Source organism: Ovis canadensis, chromosome 10 (genome assembly GCF_042477335.2).
Source record: "Ovis canadensis isolate MfBH-ARS-UI-01 breed Bighorn chromosome 10, ARS-UI_OviCan_v2, whole genome shotgun sequence".
NCBI classification, from domain to species: Eukaryota; Metazoa; Chordata; class Mammalia; order Artiodactyla; family Bovidae; genus Ovis; species Ovis canadensis.
The window spans coordinates 35719379-35732441 of NC_091254.1; the positions used below are offsets into that span (position 1 = coordinate 35719379).

A 13063-nucleotide genomic window follows, 5' to 3' on the forward strand; every position below is an offset into this window, starting at 1 on the left:
TTGGAGAAGGAAAATGGCACCCCACTCCAGTACTCTTGCCTGGAGAATCCCATGGACATGGGAGCCTGGTGGGCTACAGTCCATGGGGCCGCTGAAGAGTCAGACACAACTAAGCTTCTAAACAGCGACAACAACAAATATCAAATGAAAGGATTCGGAGGGGTTCCTTCCAGCTCTTTCTGTGATTCTGAACGCAGAAGTCAAAAGCTCACCTTGGTGAAATGTTTTTCTACGGTGGATGGGGTAAAGGTTTCCGCAGGAAAGGAGACCATGATGGGACTGACAGACACGGGACGGGCATGGCGAGTCTGAACACAGGCAGAGAGCACAGAAGAAGGGCACAAGTCCCTTGAGACCTTCCTGACACCAGTCAACACCTGAAACTGCCCTACTGGGCTTGGTCCTTTAGGCTCAAATTTCGGAGGTCCTGCCGGAGTGCAAATACACAGGATAGCCAACACCTTAATTCTGCCTCTCTTTCTAGGCGTGTCCGTCTCATTCTCTTAGCAGGGGTTAGATTTAATGACCACTAGGTACATGTTCTGAGGACACACCTCCCAGCCCGTGGGGCTAGACCACGGTGCCTGTGACCAAGGGTCAGGAAGGATGCTCCTTGAGCTCAGCAGTGCCCAGGGGACCAAGGGGAGCAGGAGGGGGACAGCCGGAAGAACAGAAAGTCAGGCTGAACAAGGCCCTTCTCAGAGATGCCTCCAGAGTCCCTGCCCCACATGGACTACTGCAGTTATTACTCAAAATGACACATGCTCCACCAAACTAAAGGGATTCATTTTTTTCATCTGATCATGGCTCAAGTGTAATTTCCTGAACTCTTCTCATGATGTTGTGGCTTCAGTCATTCTATTTAGCAAAATTTCCTCTTCCTAAGATCCCAGCCTCACCACTCTCTTAATTAGATACAGTTTTTCAGTTCAGTTCAGTCACTCAGTTGTGTCTCTTTGCGACCCCATGAACCGCAGCACGCCAGGCCTCCCTGTCCATCACCAACTCCTGGAGTCTACCCAAAGCCATGTCCATTGAGTTGGTGATGCCATCCAGCCATCTCATCCTCAGTCGTCCCCTTCTCCTCCTGCCCCCAATCTCTCCCACCATCAGGGTCTTTTCAAATGAGTCAGCTCTTCGCATCAGGTGGCCAAAGTACTGGAGTTTCAGCTTCAAGATCAGTCCTTCCAATGAACATCCAGGGCTGATCTCCTTTAGGATGGACTGGTTGGATCTCCTTGCAGTCCAAGGGACTCTCAAGAGTCTTCTTCAACACCAGAGTTCAAAAGTATCTTTTCTTTGGTGCTCAGCCTTCTTCACAGTCCAACTCTCACATCCATACATGACTACTGGAAAAACCATAGCCTTGACTAGATGGACCTTTGTCATCAAAGTAATGTCTCTGCTTTTTAATATGCTGTCTAGGTTGGTCATAACTTTCCTTCCAAGGAGTAAGTGAAAGTGAAAGTCAAGTCACTCAGTCGTGTCCAACTCTTTGTGACCCCATTGACTGTAGCCCACCAGGCTCCTCGTCCATGGGATTTTCCAGGCAATAGTACTGGAGTGGATTGCCATTTCCTTCTCCAGGGGATCTTCCCAACCCAGGGATCGAACCTGGGTCTCCCGCAATGTAGACAGGCACTTTACCATCTGAGCCACCAGGGAAGTCCAAGGAGTAAGCGTCTTTTAATTTCATGGCTGCAGTCACATCTGCAGTGATTTTGGAGCCCCCCAAAATAAAGTCTGACACTGTTTTTACTGTCTCCCCATCTATTTCCCATGAAGTGATGGGACCAGATGCCATGATCTTTGTTTTCTGAATGTTGAGCTTTAAGCCAACTTTTTCACTCTCCTCTTTCACTTTCATCAAGAGGCTCTTTAGTTCTTCTTCACTTTCTGCCATAAGGGTGGTGTTATCTGCATATCTGAAGTTATTGATATTTCTCCTGGCAATCTTGATTCCACCTTGTGCTTCCTCCAGCCTAGCGTTTCTCATGATGTAATCTGCATAGAAGTTAAATAAGCAGGGTGACAATATACAGCCTTGACGTACTCCTTTTCCTATTTGGAACCAGTCTGTTGTTCCATGTCCAGTTCTAACTGTTGCTTCCTGACCTGCACACAGGTTTCTCAAGAGGCAGGTCAGGTGGCCTGGTATTCCCATCTCTTTCAGAATTTTCCACAGTTTATTGTGATCCACACAGTCAAAGGCTTTGGCATAGTCAATAAAGCAGAAATAGATGTTTTTCTGGAACTCTCTTGCTTGTTTGATGATCCAGTGGATGTTGGCAATTTGATCTCTGGTTCCTCTTCCTTTTCTAAAACCAGCTTGAACATCTGGAAGTTCATGGTTCATGTATTGCTGAAGCCTGGCTTGGAGAATTTTGAGCATTACTTTACTAGCATGTGAGATGAGTGTAATTGTGTGGTAGTTTGAGCATTCTTTGGCATTGCCTTTCTTTGGGATTGGAATGAAAACTGACCTTTTCCAGTCCTGTGGCCACTGCAGAGTTGCCCAAATTTGCTGGCATATTGAGTGTAGCACTTTCACAGCATCGTCGCTCAGGATTTGAAATAGCTCAACTGGAATTCCATCACCTCTACTAGCTTTGTTCGTAGTGACGGTTCCTAAGGCCCACTTGACTTCACATTCCAGGATGTCTGGCCCTAGGTGAGTGTGAGTGGTCACACCATCGCGATTATGTGTGTCATGAAGCTCTTTTTTGTACAGTTCTTCTGTGTATTCCTGCCACCTCTTCTTAATATCTTCTGCTTCTGTTAGGTCCATACCATTTCTGTCCTTTATCGAGCCCATCTTTGCATGAAATGTTCCCTTGGTATCTCTAATTTTCTTGAAGAGATCTCTAGTCTTTCCCATTCCATTGTTTTCCTCTATTTCTTTGCACTGATCGTTGAGGAAGGCTTTCTTATCTTTTCTTGCTATTCTTTGGAATTCTGAATTCAAATGGGTATATCTTTCCTTTTCTCCTTTGCTTTTCACTTTTCTTTGCACTGCTATTTGCAAGGCCTCCTCAGACAGCCATTTTTTTATTTTTCATTTCTTTATCAGTACTATTACCTGCTTCAGATATTTGGGCATCGGATTTTATATATGGTACCTGATTATAAAAAAAAAAAGTATATGTCACTAGGCACCTATACAACCCTGCTCATCTTCAGTTGAATCTCCATTATGTGGACTGATCTTCTCTGTCCCTGTGTATAAAATGCAGATCTTTTTGACTTCAACTTTTGAGCAGCTTAACAAGATGAAAATTTAAATAACTTTTGAAACAGATTATGAATGTTTTTTTGTATATCCACAGAGGAAATCATAAACTAATTTGGGATTAAGAATTACAAGGAATTTTAAAAAATATTTTTAAACAGAGAAAAGGGAATAATTAAGTAATTTATGAGTATGCGCTAAGTTGCTTCAACAGGCTCTTTTGTCCGTAGGATTCTCCAGGCAAGAATACTGGAGTGGGTTGCCATGCCCTCCTCCAGGGGATCTTCCCAACCCAGGGATCGAACCTGCGTCTCTCATGTCTCCTGGGTTGGCGGGGTGGGGGGTGGTCTTCACTGTTAGAATCTAGTGTTTCGGTTATTCGTTACTATGTGACAAACCAAACCTGGCGGCTTACGAAGACCGTGGCCGCTCACAGTTTTTCAGTTCAGACAGGTTTGGCAAGAAACACTCATCTCTGCTCCATAGAGCGTCATCTCGGGTGACCTGGATGGGGCTGCGAACTATCTTCCAAGAAGACAGTGCATTCACGACATAGCTGGCAGGTTGACGCTGGCTGCTGTTGGTAGGGGCCTTGGTTCTCTTTCCTGTAGTCTCTCTCCATGGCTAGGCTGGGCATCTCACAATTGGGGTTTTCTGGGTTCTGCGAGGGAGTGCCACAATAGTAAGCATTCCTAGAGAACAAGCGCTTACCAAGCCTCTGTCTGCATCACACTTGTTAATCCACCACTGGCCAAGGCCCCTCACAAGGCCAAGCTCAGTCAATATAGGAGAGAATTACATAAGGGTTTACATACAAGGAGGCGGAGTTCACTGGGAAGGCTACCAAAATAAGTCCATCACAGCACGCCAGTGCGACTGAGAGGGAAAAAGAATAGTACACACACAGATATTTATGTATGGATGGAGTTATCTCTACCAGAATGTGTTGGCACTGAGTTTGTGGACTGGGCAGCTGAAGGGGTCAGGTAGTTGGGGTCAGGCGTAGGAAGAAAGAGTTACTTTACACTATGCAACTTACTGTACAATGTATAAGCATTACTGGATTCTAAAAGAAATTGATTTAAAAATTAAAATAATGTGAGCATAAAGGAGATCCAGAGCAGTGGCTTGATTGTAACTGGTATGAATCAAATCCTCACTTAACTGAATCAAAACCTCATTTAACTGAAAAACGATCCAGCAAAAACTACAGATATTCACTTTAAAACAGTATTTTAGTAAAGCAGAAATCACCTCCTTATAATAAGACATAACTCTCAACCAGTCCATTGGAAAAACAAATCCTTAATGATTTACTACCAATTTCTTTGTCTTGGTCCTAGGTCGACATACAACTCACCAAACCCAAGCCACAAAGCTGGCTCTTAATCCCTAGATTATTGATCCTGTTAATATGTTCCTCCTCAAGGAATTTGCAGAAGTGTTGGAAGCCATTTGTTTGTAGCAAATGATTCTCAGAGGTCTCCCTTTTAAACACACAGTCTTCTAAGGACAAGCAGTTATGAAAGACAAGGTTTTGCAAATAACACAACTTTGCGAAACACCAGTGTACCTGTTGGTTTAGCGGCAACCTTACAACAGCTGTCAGGTGTTTGGATCATTTCTAAGTGAACACACAGACTGTATGTACTTTTAATTCTGTTCTTCGATGAAGACAATCTCTAGGGTAGGGGAAAACTCATCTACTGAGTTCAAACAAACATGTCTAGGTTGAAGGGTTCATCAGAAGTAACAGACATTGGAAAGTGGACACAGGGAACAGGTTGAGTCCAGGAAAAACCAGGTGGAACTGCCAATGTTGTTTGCATCCCACTAAATCACAGACTCCTTGAGAATAAACACTGGGGACTTCTGCAGGTCCAACACCAGGTTACCAGCTTTTGAATTTTCAATAAACTATCAGTACAGTAGACATCAGGATGAGAAGGGCCTGGAAATACCTGGGAAGAGGGTAATTCTACAGAGAGGAATCCAAAAGTGAATTTCCATTCTTTGCTACCTCTCTAGGCGTCTAGGTCTCATGAAATTTGCTGAGAGTACCAGGACTTTCCAAAGAAGGGCAGGGAAAGGAATATAAACAGTTTATTCACTAAGATGGAGCCAGGAAAGGATAAGATCTTTGGATAGGCCGTTCTAATATGAAGAAGTTGGAAATGAGGGTGGCATGTTTTAAGCAAAGTGTTCAAAGCGAGACTGAAACTGAAACTGCAGAGCCCAGAAATGACACACCCTGTTAAAAACGGCTATGATCACAAATCAAAGGGCAAATACTTTTACATGCACAAGGAAAGGACCACTAACCACTTCTGAGATCTCTTAATTACACCTGGATCTCCAGCATCCTTAGGTAGGATACCACTTGCCAATATATCTTGAGACTACTTTCACTCTGAAAGCTGTATAACACCCTTAACAACTTATGAGGCAAAAATATTATTACATGCCTGCAACTTATCCAGTATATAACCTCCACCCACACAACTCTATACACCTGAACTTTCAGGGAACTGAAAATACAGAAAGGTCCTGATTTTTTCCATATGTACACAGACCCAATAGGTAGCAAATAGTTAATGATTCTCAGTGTTACTTTATGAGGATGGCATTTTATATCCCTAATTATCTCAAGATAATTCTGTAAGGAGATACTCTTATCACCATTTTACTGCTGAAACAGACTCAGGGGTTTATCCAACGTCACAAATAACAGAGCTGGGATTTAAATCCAGCTCAAAGTCCAGCAGGCTTTCTATTTTTCAAGGAAATCTTAAGGTTACTTTTTTTCTTTTTCGCCATGTTAATTACAGGAAAAGGTTACAATGCTGAAGCGCAAAATGAAGAAAACAAAAGCAGCCACATCCTAGTGCATGGGAGGAGAATTTACCACCCTAAAACACATCTCTTCCGCATATTGTTTCAAGCTAGTTATTTTTTGGGTAATAGCCCCCACACACCGAAAGGGCTCTGAAAACCAAGTAAGAGTTGCCTTTTTGGAAGAAAGACATATTTGTAAGGGAAATCTCCCTCTGTCCCCAGAAGAGGAGGCTGATCAACTCTCTAGACACTCGACTGATCGATGGAGACACCCTCTCTCCCTGGTGGCTCCGAGGGTAAAGCGTCTGCCTGCAATGCAACTCGACTGATCGATGGAGAAGGAAGTGGTATAAATGTGTACCACGATCACTCTGTTTCCTTGCTTTTCCTGGTAACTTGCCCTGACGCTCCCACCCTCAGCATCTCTGCCTTTGGTTGAGGATGGTATTTGAGGTGAGGGCTTCGTTCATTTCGGTGAGTTACTTTTTCCTGGTGTCTCCCACGTATTCATGTTATTTACCTTTTGTTTGACTTTCTCCCGTCAGTCTGTCTCCGGTCAATTTAATTTTTGGACAAGCCAGAAGAAAAAGAAGGCTAGAGGAAACTTTCTCCCTCCCTGACACTACCTGTCAGGTAACAACAGACTCCTTCGAGGTGAATGAACACAGTATACGGAGGTGAGGGTGTAGCTGAGACCGCTGGGGGGCCTGGACCTAAGCCTAAGCAGATAGATACTAAGGCCTGCAACCCTTAGTATCTGCTTTATTCTTATCTGAGAATTCCTTAGGCATCACAGATTCACAGCGGAAGGAGGGTCAGAAGGGACTGACTCAAGAAAAGATCCCACCCAAACCACTCCAGCTCTGGGGTGTGGTAATACACAGAGAAGCCTGGCAGGCTGCAGTCCATGGGGTCACAAAGAGTTGGAAACGACTGAGCGACTGAACAATACTCCAGGCAAATAGGTGTCAGTCTCTAAAACCCCCACTGAGAAAAAAATCAATGTCCCCAGTGAAACCAGTATGTAAAAAAAAAAAGTGGGCAATGGGATGGAGTGGGGGAATTCCCTGGTGGTCCATTGCTTAAGAATCTAGGCTTCCAACACGGGGGGGCATGGGTTCGATCCCTGGTTGGGGAAACTATGATTTTGCATATAACATGGTACCACCAAAAAAAAACCCAAAACTGTATGTACATAAATTTAGACAAATACATAGTTAGGTATTAACACATAAAATTGAAGTTACCTATGGGTGAGTTATGACATTCTGATCTTTTTATTGTCTGTACATATTTTGCAATTTTTAAAACTTAAATTTTAAAAAAAAAGGTCCTACTTTTATACTAGAAAACGAATGTGGTTTTTCAGTTTCTTTAAGGCAAAGAAGAAAATGTCTTGCTAAACCATACTAATATAAGCAATGATAACATTATCATTGAGATAAAGATGACAGCAATGATGAACAGATGACATGTTTCAACATGGCTTTATCCTCTAAGCTTGCTTCCCTGGTGGCTCAGACGGTAAAGACTCTGCTTACAGAGCAGGAGACCTGGGTTCTATCCCTGGGTTGGGAAGATCCCCTGGAGAAGGGAATGGCAACCCACTCCAGTATTCTTGCCTGGGGAATCCATGGACAGAGGAGGGTTACAGTCAGGTGGGGTCGCAAAGAGTCAGGCACAACTAATCCTTTATCCTTATGCTTTAAGGAACATGTTCACTCCATATGTTTAAATATCAGCCCTTCCCATCTGTTGTGAATTTTTTGAAGGGATATCTGACAGCCTCGAGTAGGAGATTCAGCCTTATCTGAGCAAATCCAAGCCTGTTTCCTCAGCTGTGAAAGGAGGTAACAATAATATGCACTCCAGCTCGGCAAGGAGGTCTGAAAGCTAAGGACTGAAAGCAGCTGCTTCCGCTAAGTTACTTCAGTTGTATCCAATTCTGTGTGACCCCATAGATGGCAGCCCACCAGGCTCCCCCGTCCCTGGGATTCTCCAGGCAAGAACACTGGAGTGGGGTGCCATGAAAGCTAAAGGAATGTAAAAGGCTAACATCATCAAGTCAGTTCAGTTCAGTCGCTCAGTCGTGTCTGACTCTTTGCGACCCCATGAGTCACAGCACGCCAGGCGTCCCTGTTCATCATCATCTCCCGGAGTTCACTCAGACTCACGTCCATCGAGTCAGTGATGCCATCCAGCCATCTCATCCTTGGTCGTCCCCTTCTCCTCCTGCCCCCAATCCCTCCCAGCATCAGAGTCTTTTCCAATGAGTCAACTTTTCGCATGAGGTGGCCAAAGTACTGGAGTTTCAGCTTTAGCATCATTCCTTCCAAAGAAATCCCAGGGCTAATCTCCTTCAGAATGGACTGGCTGGATCTCCTTGCAGTCCAAGGGACTCTCAAGAGTCTTCTCCAATACCACAGTTCAAAAGCATCAATTCTTCGGCACTCAGCCTTCTTCACAGTCCAACCCTCACATCCATACATGACCACAGGAAAAACCACAGCCTTGACTAGACGGACCTTGGTCAGCAAAGTCATGTCTCTGCTTTTTAATATGCTATCTAGGTTGGTCATAACTTTTCTTCCAAGGAGTAAGCGTCTTTTAATTTCATGGCTGCAATCACGATCTACAGTGATTTTGGAGCCCAAAAAAATAAAGTCTGACACTGTTTCCACTGTTTCCCCATCTATTTCCCATGAAGTGATGGGTCTGGATGCCATGATCTTCGTTTTCTGAATGTTGAGCTTTAAGCCAACTTTTTCGCTCTCCTCTTTCACTTTCATCAAGAGGCTTTTTAGCTCCTCTTCACTTTCTGCCCTTTGAAAATGACTATGAAGACAAACAAGGCCTCACTGGAACTTCAAAAGTAGTCCAGGGAAGTAGGCAGGGAACTCATTCTTTTCGACCATTTTACTGATAAGAACTAATTATTAAAACTCATGTACACATTCCCCCATCCCCACTCCAATCCCTTCAAACTGTCCTTTAACGCTATTTCACAAAGGTTCAGAAAGAGCTCCCAGTGAGAATTATTCACATTTTATCTACTGATAAAACAAACTCGAACTCGGGCATTTTACTTCAAACACCGCAGAGGACAGTATGCCTGGGCTGTATGCGCTCCGGCCTGACCTCTGGCCTCAGGGCCATCGCCAGCCCTGGTGCTGACGGTGCACTTTCCGGGGAAATCCACACCAATGACCGTTTACTGCCGGTTTCTTTCCCTTGACCACAATGAGGAAAACACTCGAACCCTTACTGAGAAACTGGGTGCACTATATCTCACTGTGGTTTTGATTTGCATTTCTTGGAGGACTGGTGATGTTTATCACCTTTATATGCATCTGTTGGCGATTTGTATGCCTTTGCAACAGTGTCTGTTAGAAGGGTTATCATCAAAAAGGCAAGCGATAACAAATGCTAGTGAAGACGTGGAGAAAAAGGGAGCCCTTGTACACTGTCGGCAGGAATGCAAACTGTTAACAGTTACAATGGAAAACAATATGGAGGTTCCTTAAAAAATTGAAATAGGACTATCAGTTCAGTTCAGTTCAGTCGCTCAGTTGTGTCTGACTCTTTGCGACCCCATGAATCGCAGCACACCAGGCCTCCCTGTCCATCACCAACTCCTGGAGTTCACTCAAACTCATGTCCATCGAGTTGGTGATGCCATCCAGCCATCTCATCCTCTGTCATCCCCTTCTCCTCCTGCCCCCAATCCCTCCCAACATCAAAGTCTTTTCCAATGAGTCAACTCTTCTCATGAGGTGGCCAAAGTACTGGAGTTTCAGCTTTAGCATCATTCCTTCCAAAGAACACCCAGGGCTGATCTCCTTTAGAATGGACTGGTTGGATCTCCTTGCAGTTCAAGGGACTCTCAAGAGTCTTCTCCAACACCACAGTTCAAAAGCATCAATTCTTCGGTGCTCAGCCTTCTTCACAGTCCAACTCTCACATCCATACATGACCACAGGAAAAACCATAGACTTGACTAGACGGACCTTTGTTAGCAAAGTAATGTTTCTGCTTTTTAATATGCTATCTATGTTGGTCATAACTTTTCTTCCAAGGAGTAAGCGTCTTTTAATTTCATGCCTGCAGTCACCATCTGCAGTGATTTTGGAGCCCCCAAAAATAAAGTCTGACACTGTTTCTGCTGTCTCCCCATCTATTTCCCATGAAGTGATGGGACCAGATGCCATGATCTTCGTTTTCTGAGTGTTGAGCTTTAAGCCAACTTTTTCACTCTCCTCTTTCACTTTCATCAAGAGGCTTTTTAGTTCCTCTTCACTTTCTGCCATAATGGTGGTGTCATCTGAATATCTGAGATTATTGATATTTCTCCTGGCAATCTTGATTCCAGCTTGTGCTTCTTCCAGCCCAGCGTTTCTCATGATGTACTCTGCATAGAAGTTAAATAAGCAGGGTGACAATATACAGCCTTGACGTACTCCTTTTCCTATTTGGAACCAGTCTGTTGTTCCATGTCCAGTTCTAACTGTTGCTTCCTGACCTGCATATAGCTTTCTCAAGAGGCAGGTCAGGTGGTCTGGTATGCCCATCTCTTTCAGAATTTTCCACAGTTTATTGTGATCCACACAGTCAAAGGCTTTGGCATAGTCAATAAAGCAGAAATAGATGTTTTTCTGGAACTCTCTTGCTTTTTCCATGATCCAGCGGATGTTGGCAATTTGATCTCTGGTTCCTCTGCCTTTTCTAAAACCAGCTTGAACATCTGGAAGTTCACGGTTCATGTATTGCTGAAGCCTGGCTTGGAGAATTTTGAGCATTACTTTACTAGCGTGTGAGATGAGTGCAATTGTGTGATAGTTGGAACGTTCTTTGGCATTGCCTTTCTTTGGGATTGGAATGAAAACTGACCTTATCCAGTCCTGTGGCCACTGCTGAGTTTTGCAAATTTGCTGGCATATTGAGGGCAGCACTTTCATAGAATCATCTTTCAGGATTTGAAATAGCTCAACTGGAATTCCATCACCTCCACTAGCTTTGTTCATCCAGCAATTCCTCTCCTGGGTATTTACTTTAAGGAGATGAAAACACTATGCTGCTGCTGCTGCTGCTGCTGCTAAGTCGCTTCAGTCGTGTCTGACTCTGTGCGACCCCATAGACGGAAGCCCACCAGGCTCCCCTGTTCTTGGGATTCTCCAGGCAAGGACACTGGAGTGGGTTGCCATTTCCTTCTCCAGTGCATGAAATGCACCCTCATGTTCACAGCAGCATTATTTCCAATGACAGACATGGAAACAACCTCAGTGCTCATCAGCCGCTGAATGGATATAGTAAGTGTGGGATACATACAGGATGGAAAACTAGTTAGCCAGCAAAAACGAAATCCCACCATTTGTGACAACGCAAATGGATCCTGAAAGCATTATTCTACATCAGAGAGAGACGAATACTGTATGATCTCACTCACACGCAGAATCTAAAACAAAAAGAAAAAGAGAAAAAAACTCAGAAAAAGAGGTCAGATTTGTGGTTACACAAGGCAGGGAGCTGGGGGGAGGAGGAATTGGACGAAGGCGGTCAAAAGATGCAAACTACTAGTTACAAGATAAGTCCCAGGGACGCAATGTACAGCACCATGGCTGCAGTTAACAGGGCTTCCCTGGTGGCCCAGACAGAAAAGAAAGGCTGCCACTACTGTATAGTACGTACAAAAGTTACTATGAGGGTAAATCTTGAGTTCTTATCACAAGAAAAAAAAATTTTTCCCTTTAAAAAAAAAAAAAGAGATGATGGATGTCACTAAACTTACTGTGGGTGCTCATGTCACAATACAAGTCAAATCATTATGGTATACACCTTAAATTTATACACAGCAATATATACATCAATTACGTCTCAATAAAACCGAGAGAAAAAAGAATGAGGGGTGAAAATAATAATAAAACGCAAAAGCAAATAAGCTGTCACTTTTCACCCAACAGGCTGGAAAAAAAAATTTAAAGTTTGACGATACAGTAAGAAAGAGAATTGGGAAAAAGAATTCTCAACTACTAGTGGTAGAAAAATAAACATACACAACCTTTTTGGGAGGAATTAAGCACTATTCGTGAAAATATTAAGTGCCCCTGTCCTGGTACTTCTGGGAATTTCATCATATAGACCCATAGGGCCATGAAAATGTCCATTTCTATACTCCATACTGAAATATGGCAACCATCTAAATATTCTTCTGTACAGAACAGTTTACATAAAGTGTCCATCCAAAAGAATTTTATGCAGTTTTTTTTAAAAGGTGAATTTACATGTATTGCCATAGAAATCTATCCATGATAGATTAAAGGGGAGAAAAGTTGTAAAACTGTATAAGAGCATATACTATATCCTATTTTTCTAGAGGAAGAAAACCACACTCTTATACTTTGTTATTGATGTTTATATCCTGTAGATACTAATTTTAGGAAAAAATTAAGAAAATAAAATGACACGTTCCCTAGAAAAGTGCGTACCACTGTGTTACTGCTATCAGCGATTCCATGACAATTTGTTAGTGACTTCAAGTGACTGGATCACCCACTTCATCCATTTTTTTCCCTTTATTTAGCTGGGATACACCTGTGCCAGCTGGGTCGTCTTGGTTTCATGCAAGCAAGAAAAACAAAACAAAAAAACCAGCCTGACCACCTCTCACGCAGCACAGAATCCTGTTTGTTGGGACCTCCCTGGTGGTCCTGTGGTTAAGGCTTCACCTTCCAGTGAGGGGCGTGCACCTTCAGTCCCTAGTCGGGGAGCTAAAATCTCACATGTCTTGTGACCAAAAAACCCAAAATATAAAACTGAAGCAATATTGTAACAGATTCAACAGACTTAAAAAAAATCCACAGGTTAAAAAAAAAAAATCCTTAAAAAGAATCCCGTAGGTTGCTTTCTGAAATGGTCAGGCCCACAACCCAACACCCTCATCACAGTCGTCAACGAGTTCAGTGTTTGCAACATCACTCCTTTCTCCTGCCACAGAAATCCACT

At 43.3% G+C, this 13063-nt stretch overlaps 1 protein-coding gene across 6 annotated transcripts in view; it reads right to left on the reverse strand.

Moving 5' to 3' along the window:
* ATP7B (ATPase copper transporting beta) overlaps positions 1-13063 on the reverse strand; it is a 75408-nt gene that overhangs the window by 34145 nt on the left and 28200 nt on the right. The gene's annotated exons all lie outside the window — the stretch shown is intronic.